The sequence below is a fragment of the Chiloscyllium plagiosum genome, unplaced genomic scaffold (genome assembly GCF_037043375.1).
Source record: "Chiloscyllium plagiosum isolate Xiang-an unplaced genomic scaffold, Cpla_swu_hap1 HiC_scaffold_46, whole genome shotgun sequence".
Lineage (NCBI taxonomy): Eukaryota > Metazoa > Chordata > Chondrichthyes > Orectolobiformes > Hemiscylliidae > Chiloscyllium > Chiloscyllium plagiosum.
In genome coordinates, this window is record NW_028270184.1 from 13,787,160 (window position 1) to 13,797,845 (window position 10,686).

Below are 10,686 nucleotides of genomic sequence, written 5' to 3' on the forward strand. Positions count from 1 at the left end.
ACCTTCTCAATATAGTCTTCCAGCCATGCAATAGGATATGAATCAGACTTCATAACTGCATTGAGTTTGCTATAATCAATACATACCATTTGGTTTTGGCACCATCATTATGGTTGAGCTCCATTCATTGCAACTCACTTTGATCACATCTCATGTGAGCATGCTTTCAATCTCTTTCTGAACCTGTGCCAATGTTAGAGGGTTAAGCCTATAAAGATGTTGCTTAATTGGAACAGCATTTCCTATTTCTACATCATGCGTAATCATGTTAGTACTTCCCAGCTTATTCCCACATAACTCTCCATGTGATAGTAATAACTCTTCCAGGTAATTTTGATTCTCCTCTGGAAGGAAACTGAATAATTTATCCCAATATTTGAGAGCTCCCTCATTACCCAGTTTAATTTGAGGAACATTAAAATCAGAATCAACTGGATTTGGTTCTTCACTCCAAAGCGGAAGCTGAGAGGTGACCTTGAAGAGGTTCATAATATCATGAGGGGCATGGATGGGGTAAATAGACAAAGTATTTTCCCTGGGGTGGGGGAGTCCAGAACTAGAGGGCATAGGTTTAGGGTGAGAGGGGAAGATATAAAAGAGACCTAAGGGGCAACTTTTTCACACAGAGGGTGGTACGTGTATGGAATGAGCTGCCAGAGGAAGTGGTGGAGGCTGGTACAATTGCAACATTTAAAAGGCATCTGGATGGGCATATGAATAGGAAGGGTTTGGAGGGATATGGGCCGGGTGCTGGCAGGTGGGACTAGATTGGGTTGGGATATCTGGTCGGCATGGATGGGTTGGACAGAAGGGTCTGTTTCCATGCTGTACATCTCTATGACTCTATAATTTATACGTTCGTGTCTGCTTTGTGGATCATGTCCCGAAACTAAACACTACCGAAAGATTCATTTATTAACGAAGGCATTCTCTTGTCTCACATGTTTAAGGTGTGTTGCTACTGGAGGACAATCCCCTCATCCCTGGAATGGATCCAGTAAACATTCCTGAGATGGCTTCGAAGGCAAGTATTTCCCTCCCTGGTTTAGGAGATCATTACTGCACCAGATTCTATTTGTGTGCTCACTAAAACTAACACAATTGCAGCAAAACTTTCATATTCAACTTTACCAGTCTGATTCCAGGAAATTCACTCTGATCTTGAGTGAAAAATCCATGGCCGATGTTTCACCCTGCCTTCCCATGTGAACTCTGTGCAGCCCTGCAGCCCCGGTCCATTGAGAGTGGAACTGACCAAGTGCTTTGCTGGGATTCCCCTGATCTGGGACAGTCATGTCAGATTGTAGCAGCTGCTCGGCCCTAGCAGAAAACCAGGCAAAAGTGAGGACTACAGATGCTGGAAACCAGAGTTTAGATCAGAGTGGTGCTGGAAAAGCACAGCAGGTCAGGCAGCATCAGAGGAGCAGGAAGATTGACGTTTCGGGCAAAAGCCCTTCATCAGGAATAGAGGCAGGAAGCCTCCAGGGTGGAGAGATAAATGAGAGGGGTGGGGGTGGTGGTGGGGAGAAGGTAGCCAAGAGTACAATAGGTGAATGGGGATGGGGGTGGGGATGGTGGTGACAGGTCAGAGAGGAGGGTGGGGGAAGGTATCAAGGAGTACAATAGGTGAATGTGGGTGGGGATGGAGGTGATAGGTCAGAGGGGAGGGTGGAGTAGATAGGTGGGAAGGAAGATAGGCAGGTAGGACAGGTCATGGGGACGGTGCTGAGCTGGAAGGTTGGAACTGGGGTAAGGTGGGGGGAGGGGAAATGAGGAAACTGGTGAAGCCTACATTGATGCCTTGGGGTTGAAGTGTTCTGAGGCGGAAGATGAGGCATTCTTCCTCCAGGCGTCTGGTGGTGAGGGAGCGACGGTAAAGGAGGCCCAGGACCTCCATGTCCTCAGCAGAATGGGAGGGGGAGTTGAAATGTTCAGCCACAGGGCAGTGTGATTGATTGGTGTGGGTGTCCCGGAGATGTTCCCTAAAGTGCTCTGCTAGGAGGCGCCCAGTCTCCCCAATGTAGAGGAGACTGCATCGGGAGCAACGGATACAATAAATGATATTGGTGGATGTGCAGGTGAAACTTTGATGCCTTGAGGTGAGAGAGGAGGTGTGGGCGCAGGTTTTACAATTCCTGCGGTGGCAGGGGAAGGTGCCAGGACGGGAGGGTGGGTTGTAGGGGGGGGGGTGAACCTGACCAGGTAATCATGGAGGGAATGGTCTTTGTGGAAGGCGGAAAGGGGTGGGGAGGGAAATATATCCCTGGTGGTGGGGTCTTTTTGGAGGTGGCGGATGATTTGGTTATGTGAAGGTTGGTAAGGTGGAAGGTGAGCACCAGGGGCGTTCTGTCCTTGTTACGGTTGGAGGAGTGGGGTTTGAGGGCGGAGGTGCAGGATGTGGATGAGATGCGTTGGAGGACATCTTTAACCACATGAGAAAGGAAACTGCGATCTCTAATAAAGGAGACCATCTGGTGTGTTCTGTGGTGGAACTGGTCCTCCTGGGAGCAGATCCGGCGGAGGCGGAGGAATTGGGAATTTGGGATGGCATTTTTGCAGGAGGTAGGGTGGGAAGAGGTGTAATCCAGGTAGCTGTGGGAGTCAGTGGGTTTGTAAAAAATGTCAATGTCAAGTCGGTCGTCATTAATGGAGATGGAGAGGTCCAGGAAGGGGAGGGAGGTGTCAGAGTTGGTCCAGGTAAATTTAAGGTCAGGGTGGAATGTGTTGGTGAAGTTGATGAATTGCTCAACCTCCTCGCGGGAGCACGAGGTGGTGCCAATGCAGTCATCAATCTAGCAGAGGAAGAGGTGGGGAGTGGTGCCGGTGTAATTACGGAAAATCAACTGCTCTACGTAGCCAACAAAGAGACAGGCTGAGGTGGGGCCCATACGGGTGCCCATGGCTACCCCTTTGGTCTGGAGGAAGTGGGAGGATTCGAAGGAGGAATTGTTAAAGGTGAGGACAAGTTCAGCCAAACAAATGAGAGTGTCGGTGGAAGAAGAAACGTCGGGAGAGGAAGAAACAGAGGGCTTGGAGTCCCTGGTCATGGCGGATGGAGGTGTAGAGGGATTGGATATCCATGGTGAAGATGAGGCGTTGGGGGCCGGGGGAACGGAAGTCTTGGAGGAGGTGGTGGGCGTGGGTGGTGTCTCGAACATATGTGGGGAGTTCCTGACTAGGGGGGATAGGACAGTATCAAGGTAGTTCGGTGGGGCAGGAGCATGCTGAGACAATGGGCCGGCCGGGTGGTCAGGCTTGTGGATCTTGGGAAGGAGATAGAATCAGGCGGGGCGGGGTTCCTGGACTACGAGGTTGGAAGCTGTAGGTGGGAGATCTCCTGAGGTGATGAGGTTCTGGATGGTCTGGGAGATGATGGTTTGGAGTGTGTTGGAGGCGATTGAAGGGGTCTTCGGAAGGTGGGTGGGATTGTAAAAGTAAGCTCAGAGGCGGAAGCAGTGGAAGAAGTGTTTGACATCCCGATGCATATTAAATTCATTGATGCGTGGCTGGAGGGGGATAAAGCCTTTGCTGATCCCCATAGCAGAAAACCGCTTCTTGTAGGATTGCTGTGTGAAGATGAGCCGTGGAAACCAAACAGGCCGCACGGAAAACTCCCATGTTAATTTCCTGAGGGAAGGGTTTCCTGGCTCTGATGAAAAGACATTTGAAGAAATTTCGTAGTTAACATTGCTTACTTTGGGCGCATGTGTGACACTGATCTCTCCCTCCCCAAGTGGTTGCGAGGGAGTCACAGAGTCATACTGAATGGAAACAGACCCTTTGCTCCAACTTAACAATGCTGACCAAGTTTCCCAAACTGAGCTCATCCCATTTGCCTGCATGTGGCCCATATCCTTCTAAACTTATTCATCTATGTGTCCAAATGTCTTTCAAATGTTGTAACAGTACCTGCACTTCTTACTTCCTTTGGCAGTTCATTCCCTATAACAGCCACCCTCTGTGTGAAAAAGTTGCCTCTCGAGTCCCTTTTAAATCTTCTTCTCTCACCTTCAAATTATGGCCTCTAGTTTTGAAATCCTCAACCCGAAGGGAAAGATTTGAGCTATAGGGAGAGGCTGAATAGGCTGGGACTGTTTTCCCTGGAGCGTCAGAGGCTGAGAGGTGATCTTATAGAGGTTTATAAAGTCATGAGGGGCATGGATAGTGTAAATAGACAAAGTACTTGCCCTGGGGTGAGGGAGTCCAGACCTAGAGGGTATAGGTTTAGGGTAAGAGGGGAAAGATATAAAAGGGATCTAAGGGGCAACTTTTTCACGCAGAGGGTGGTGCGTGTATGGAATGAGCTGCCAGAGGAAGTGGTGGAACTTGGTACAATTACAACACTCAAAAAGCATCTGGATGGGTATATGAACAGGAAGGATTTAGAGGGATATGACCCAAGTGCTAAAAAATGGAATTAGATTAGGTTCGGATACATAGTCGGCATGGACAAGTTGGACCAAAGGGTCTGTTTCCGTGCTGTACATCTCTATTACTTTTGCTATTCACCTTACCCATGCCTCTCGTGATTTTAAAGAGATTACCCCTCAACCTCCTACACTCCAGTGAATTAAAGTCTCAGCTTTACCAGCACTAGCTTTCGGAGTGCTGCTTCTTCATCAGGGAGCTGTAGAGCAGGATCATAAAACACAGAATTTATCACAAAAGATCACAGTGTCATGTTTGCAACTGATATGATATATTGAATGAACCTAGATTATTGTTGCATGTGACCTTTTACTATAAATCCTGTGCGCTACGATTCTGCTCCACTAGCTCCCTGATGATGGAGCAGCGCTCTGAAAGCTAGTGCTTCCAAATATTGGACTATAACCTGGTGTTGTGTGATTTTTAACTTTGTCCGCCAACAGCTCCACCACATCATTTTTCTGTTGTTGTAATTGTTGATAAACAAGTGTTTTGTTTTGAAACTAATGTCAAGTTAACCAGACCACAGAACAAATCAACGAAAAGCATCTTGAGCTGGATAGGATTTGAACACAACCTCATGGTTTGGAGTCTAACATGCTACTGTCATGCTACAAGCTCAAAACTGTTTACTGTGCTGTCCCTTGAAATATATTTATATGTTGAATTAAATTCTTTTTCCTAATTTTCATTTGAATTTTGTTCTGTCAAGTTCATGATTCATTTAAATTGTTTTCATGGGAGTCTGCTGGTTTCCAAGCAGACCCATTGTTCCTATTACTTCGACTTGCTGGCAGTAGAGGGAGTTTTTCAGTATATATTTACACATTGATATGGTAAATTGGCCGAATGGGCAGTGCTTCTCAAACCTTTTTGGTTTGAAAGAGGGTCTGAAAGGAGACCGTGGAAAAGTGTAGACATTTGAGTTCCAGAAGAGGAGGTTGCTCTAGACATGTTCCCAAGTTGAAGTCTCAGGATGCTAGGTACATTGGAAGAAACAGAGATCACTGCTTCTGAATATCACGAAAACAGAAAATGAGACCAAATTGACCATTTTTACAGAATGCAAGAGAGGTATAAGACAATATGCTATAATCCCAGGTAAGTCCAATTCCACACCAAAACCTGGCTTGATAGATAAGTTTATAGATAAATCTTATAGATAATAAGTTATTTTTACAGTTTGTTGACTGCATTGGTCAGCCGCTTAACCTAGAAACCTATAAAATTCTAACAGGACTAGACAAAGTAAATATAGGAATGTTGTTGCCAATGAGCCAGAAGCTAAGATCTAGGGGGCACAGTCCAAGGATACGAAGTAGGTTATTTAGGACTGCGATGAAGAGGAATGTTTTCACCCCGAGAGAATTCTCTGCTGCTTAAATATGAACTTTGTCCAACTCCCCATATTCTGTTGGCCCAGCTCTTTATTTTACCCGGAAGCTCAGATCTGACACAGCGCAGGTGGTGGTGGTCATAGCTCCTCCCTTCTAACTCTACAGATGCTGGAATCCAACGTAGACAAGGAGGGAGCTGGAAGGACCCAGCCAGCCAGGCAGCATCCAGGAGGGGGAGAAGGCAGGACTGATAAAGGGTTACCCCCAAACCGTTGACTTCTCCCTCTCCTGCTGCTGCCTGGCTGGCTGGCTGTGTTCCTCCAGCTCCCTCCTTGTCTATTTATGATCGAATGGTGGCGCAGACGACATGGGCTGAACGGCTTAACTTCTGCTCCTATATCTTATATTAAGATACAACATAAAATAAGGCCATATCCAGAGTCCTTCCATCGTTGACCTGCCAATAAATCCACATGGCATTAATTTTCTGGGCCTTTGCCTGTAACTCAGACAACAATCAGCAGAGGGCAGAATTAACAAAGCTTTGGAACTGGACTTATTGTCCTCCATTGCATTTTACCGACACATTGCAACTTATTCTCATCTTTCATGTGAATAGGAGCCGTCGGAATGGTGTTTAATAAAGATCAGTTTAACTGTGTCCATTGAGCGGAAGGAAATTGCTTGTAATTTGGAAACATTCCTTTCTGAACTCTACAACAGGAAGAGCTGAAATCTCCCGATGGATTGAAAAACAATAAAAGCAAATGACTGCGGATGCTGGAATCTGAAACCAAAAGAGAAAAATGCTGGAAAATCTCAGCAGGTCTGTCAGCATCTGTAAGGAGAGAAAAAAAACTCTTCTCTGGCAGCGTCGGTAAGAGTTTGATGCTGCCAGACCCGCTGAGATTTTCCAGCATTTTTCTCTTTTGGATTGAAAAGTAATGATGGTTGTTTATAAAAGATCAGGAAAAAGCAATTTACAACTGAACGAAGCGGTGCACAGAGGGAGGCGAATGAGTGTTAATCCCCGTCGTTTTTGGCTTCTCACACTGCTCTCACATTAAATCGTTGCAATGCAGGTGAAAGCTGGGACGATAAACTTGCGCTTTCCAAATGAATTTCGAGCCCATGACAAACGACTGTAAAACTGCAGCCGTAGATGCATTGAGCCTGACGTGATTTGAACACGCAACCTTCTGATCTGGAGTCAGACGCGCTACCGTTGCGCCACAAGCTCGCACGGCCGTCAAACCAGCCTCCTTGGTATATATTTCAACCTTGGTTGTATGAAATGCCATCAAAGATATTTGTTTCAAAATGCCACTGGTCTTTCAAAACAGTGCACAAATTATGTTCCACAAATTAAACAAGAAACTTCCAGATACGTTCAAAAGATCTTAGTACAACAACGAAAGTAAAAAAACAGAATCTTCCCCCCCAGACGTATCCTTTACGGATATTCAATACCAGTGAAGCATCACTGCTGTTAAATTAGAAAGAGCCAGAGAAACTCATGGTTTGGAGATGCCGGTGTTGGACTGGGGTGTACACCAGGTTATAGTCCAACAGGTTTAATTGGAAGCACACTAGCTTTCAGAGCGATGCTCCTTCATCAGGTGATAGTGGAGGGCTCAATCCTAACACACAGAATTTATAGCAAAAATTTACAGTCTGATGTAACTGAAATTATACATTGAAAAATTGATTGTCTGTTAAGCCTTTCATCTGTTAGAATACAGTGATAGTTTCACTTCTTTCATGTGTAAATCACAAAATCTTTTTTTAAAAAGTTGCATTCTCAGATTAGCTGTTAACAATGGTGATAGCTAGATAATATGTTGAAGGTGTTGGCCCCCTGTGTTCTCTGTGGATGCCATGATGTTTAGATTGATTCTAATCTAAAAAGTGAGATAACGGAGTTTTACATGAATTCATACAGTTTTTGAGCAAAGTACAATGTAACCCTGCAAGTACAAATTCACCCCACAAAATATATGCGTGCATGTGGACCTCTGTCTGTGTGTGTGTGTGTGTGTCTGTCTGGTTTGGGGGTCGTGAGTGTGAGAAAGTGTATGTGTGTGTGTGTAGTGAGTGCAGAGTGTCTTCAGTCTATGAGGGGGTGCATGTGTGAGTGTGTGTGTCTGTAAGGGTGTGTGTGGGTGTCTGTGTGCGCGTTTGTGTGTATGTGCGTATAGGAGTGCCTGTGTGTGTGTGTGTGTAGGAGTATCTGTGTGTGTGTATAGTGCAATGGTGGTCACCTGTAATGTGACATGAAACTCGACAGCTCCTGCAGCATCTGTGGAGACAGAACTAAAGTTTTGTGTCCAGTGACCCCTTGGTCACAACTGATGAAGGACTTTGTCCTGGCCAACTGTCTGAAAGACACACAAATAAAAATTGCTGGAAAAACTCAACAAGTCTGCCACAGATATTCAAAACTCTGACCAGACCCACTTAGAATACTCTGAGCTGATCTAGGAAGGATATATTGGACTTGGAACAAGTACAACAGAGGTATACAAGAACTATACCTGGACTTCAGGGATTGAGTTAGTAAGAAACATTAAATAATTAGGCCTGTTTCCTCTAGAGTTTTGAAGATTAAAGGAATGATCTGGTCAAAGCCTTCAAGATATTAACAGGAAAAAAGTAGGATAGATAAACCATTTCCACCAGTTAGTGATTGTAGAACTAGGAGACATAGAGTGAACGTTAGGGCCAGACTGTCCAGGAGACATATTAAGAAGCACTTCTACAAACAAAATATGGGAGGTGTTTGAAACTGTCTTCCACAAATGGCAATAGATGTTCGTTTATTGTTCATTTAAAGTGTGAGATAATTCTTTGAAAATAAATTTTCAGCAAACATATCAAAAGACGTGGGCCAAAGGTAGGTACATGGGGTTAGGCCACAAATCAGCCATGATTTCACTGAATGGTGGAAGGTTTTTGAGGAGCCGAATGGCCTACTCCTATCTCTATCATCCTGTCTGGGAAGGGGAAAACAGATTTAATGTTTCAAGTCCAGTGAGTGTCCTGCAGAACTTTCTTTTATTTCTGACAAAGGGTCAATAGACATGAAACATTAATTCTGTGTTTCTCTCTGCAAACGCCGTCAGGTCTGCTGAGTTTCTCCTGCACTTTCAGATGAAGTTGTCTTTCCTTGTTAACTAGATTATTTTAAAATTCTATACTGGTGGATTAAATCCCAGTCTTAAAATTTTGCGATCGACTGTCTACAAAAGTGAAACGATCTTCCTCAGGAACCACCCTGTGTAAAATAATCTCTTCTCATGTCTTTTTTAAGTCTCTCTTCACTCACCTTAAAAATGTGCCCCCATCTTAGGGAAAAGATAACTACCATCAACTCTATCTGTACCTCTCATTATTTTATAAACTTCTAACAGGTCGCCTCTCAACAGCCTACACCCCAGTGAAAAAAAGTCCCAGCCTATCCAGTCTTTCTTCATAACTCAAACCTTCCATTCCTGGAGACATCCTGGTAAATCTCTTCTGAACCTTCTCCAGCCTAATAATCTCCTTCCTATAACTGGGTGACTAGAAATGGGCAGAGTATTCCAGAAGAGGCCTCACCAATGTATAAGCCCTAGGAGAAAGTGTGGACTGCAAATGCTGGAGACCAAGAGTTGAAAAGTGTGGTGCTGGAAAAACACAGCAGGCCAGGCAGCATCCGAGGAGCAGGAGAATCGACGTTTCGGGCATAAGCCCTTCTTCAGGAATGTATAAGCCCTACCCTTGTTTGGTGTACCAAAATGCAATACCTCTCATTTATACATGCAGTCATAGAGATGTACAGCACAGAAACAGACCCTTCCATCCAACTCATCCATGCCAACCAGATATCGTAACTTAATCTAGTCCCATTTGCCAGCACGTGGCCCATATCCCTCTAAACCCTTCCTATTCATATACTTATCCAGATGCCTTTTAACTGTTGTGATTGCACCGGCCTGCACCACTTCCTCTGGCAGCTCATCCCATACACGCACCACCCTCTGCATGAAAAAGTCACACCTGAGGTCCCTTTTAAATTTTTCCTCTCTCACCCTAAACCTATGGTCTCTAGTTCTGGACTCCCCCATCCCAGGGAAAATACCTTGTCTATTTATCCTATCCATGCCCCTCATGGTTTTATAAACCTCTATTAGGTCACCCCCTCAGCCTCTGACGCTTCAGGGAAAACAGCCCCAGCCTGTTCAGCCTCTCCTCAGAGAGTGAACTCCATCTACCATTTTTCAGCCAATTGACTGATTTGATCAGGCTCTTCACAAAACTCTAGAGCCAACATAGTGTTCAATCATAGTGCTCTGTGAAAACTGCCCTCACTTGATTTCCTTTTCTTTACATTCTACATGGCAAATTTGTAATTCTGAGTGAAAACACGGATTATGGGGAGCTAGACAAAGGTCCTATTTGCACAGGAGAAAGTGAGGACTGCAGATGCTGGAGATCAGAGCTGAAAATGTGTTGCTGGAAAAGCGCAGCAGGTCAGGCAGTGTTGCTGGAAAAGCTCAGCGGGTCAGGCCTGACCTGCTGCGCTTTTCCAGCAACACATTTTCAACTCATATTTGCACAACCAACAATACATCTGCACAACAGGAAGCTACACAACAACATTGAAGATCCCTTGACATCCTTCTCGATAACGCGGGTCACAGGGAGAACGATTTTGGGAGAAATGCAGAATATTATGGGGATTGGGCAAATGCACTTCACACAGATCAGGCCAGAGTGAGAGAGCTAATGAAGGCCAATCTGATGAATGGACTCTCTAACTTCAAATAATGTTGATCTTGCTTCACGCACCTTCTGTGCAGTGTAATCTGTATGCTGCACTCTGTCTAAGTTCCCTATGACCTGTATGTCCTTGCATGCTATGATCTTCCTGTACTGCTCA

At 45.1% G+C, this 10,686-nt stretch overlaps 1 non-coding gene across 1 annotated transcript; it reads right to left on the minus strand.

Annotated features, from left to right (window-relative positions):
• Positions 1–6,933: 6,933 nt before the first annotated feature.
• trnaw-cca (transfer RNA tryptophan (anticodon CCA)) lies at positions 6,934–7,005 on the minus strand. The gene has a single exon. It is a non-coding gene; the product is annotated as a tRNA-Trp (tRNA).
• Positions 7,006–10,686: the final 3,681 nt, after the last annotated feature.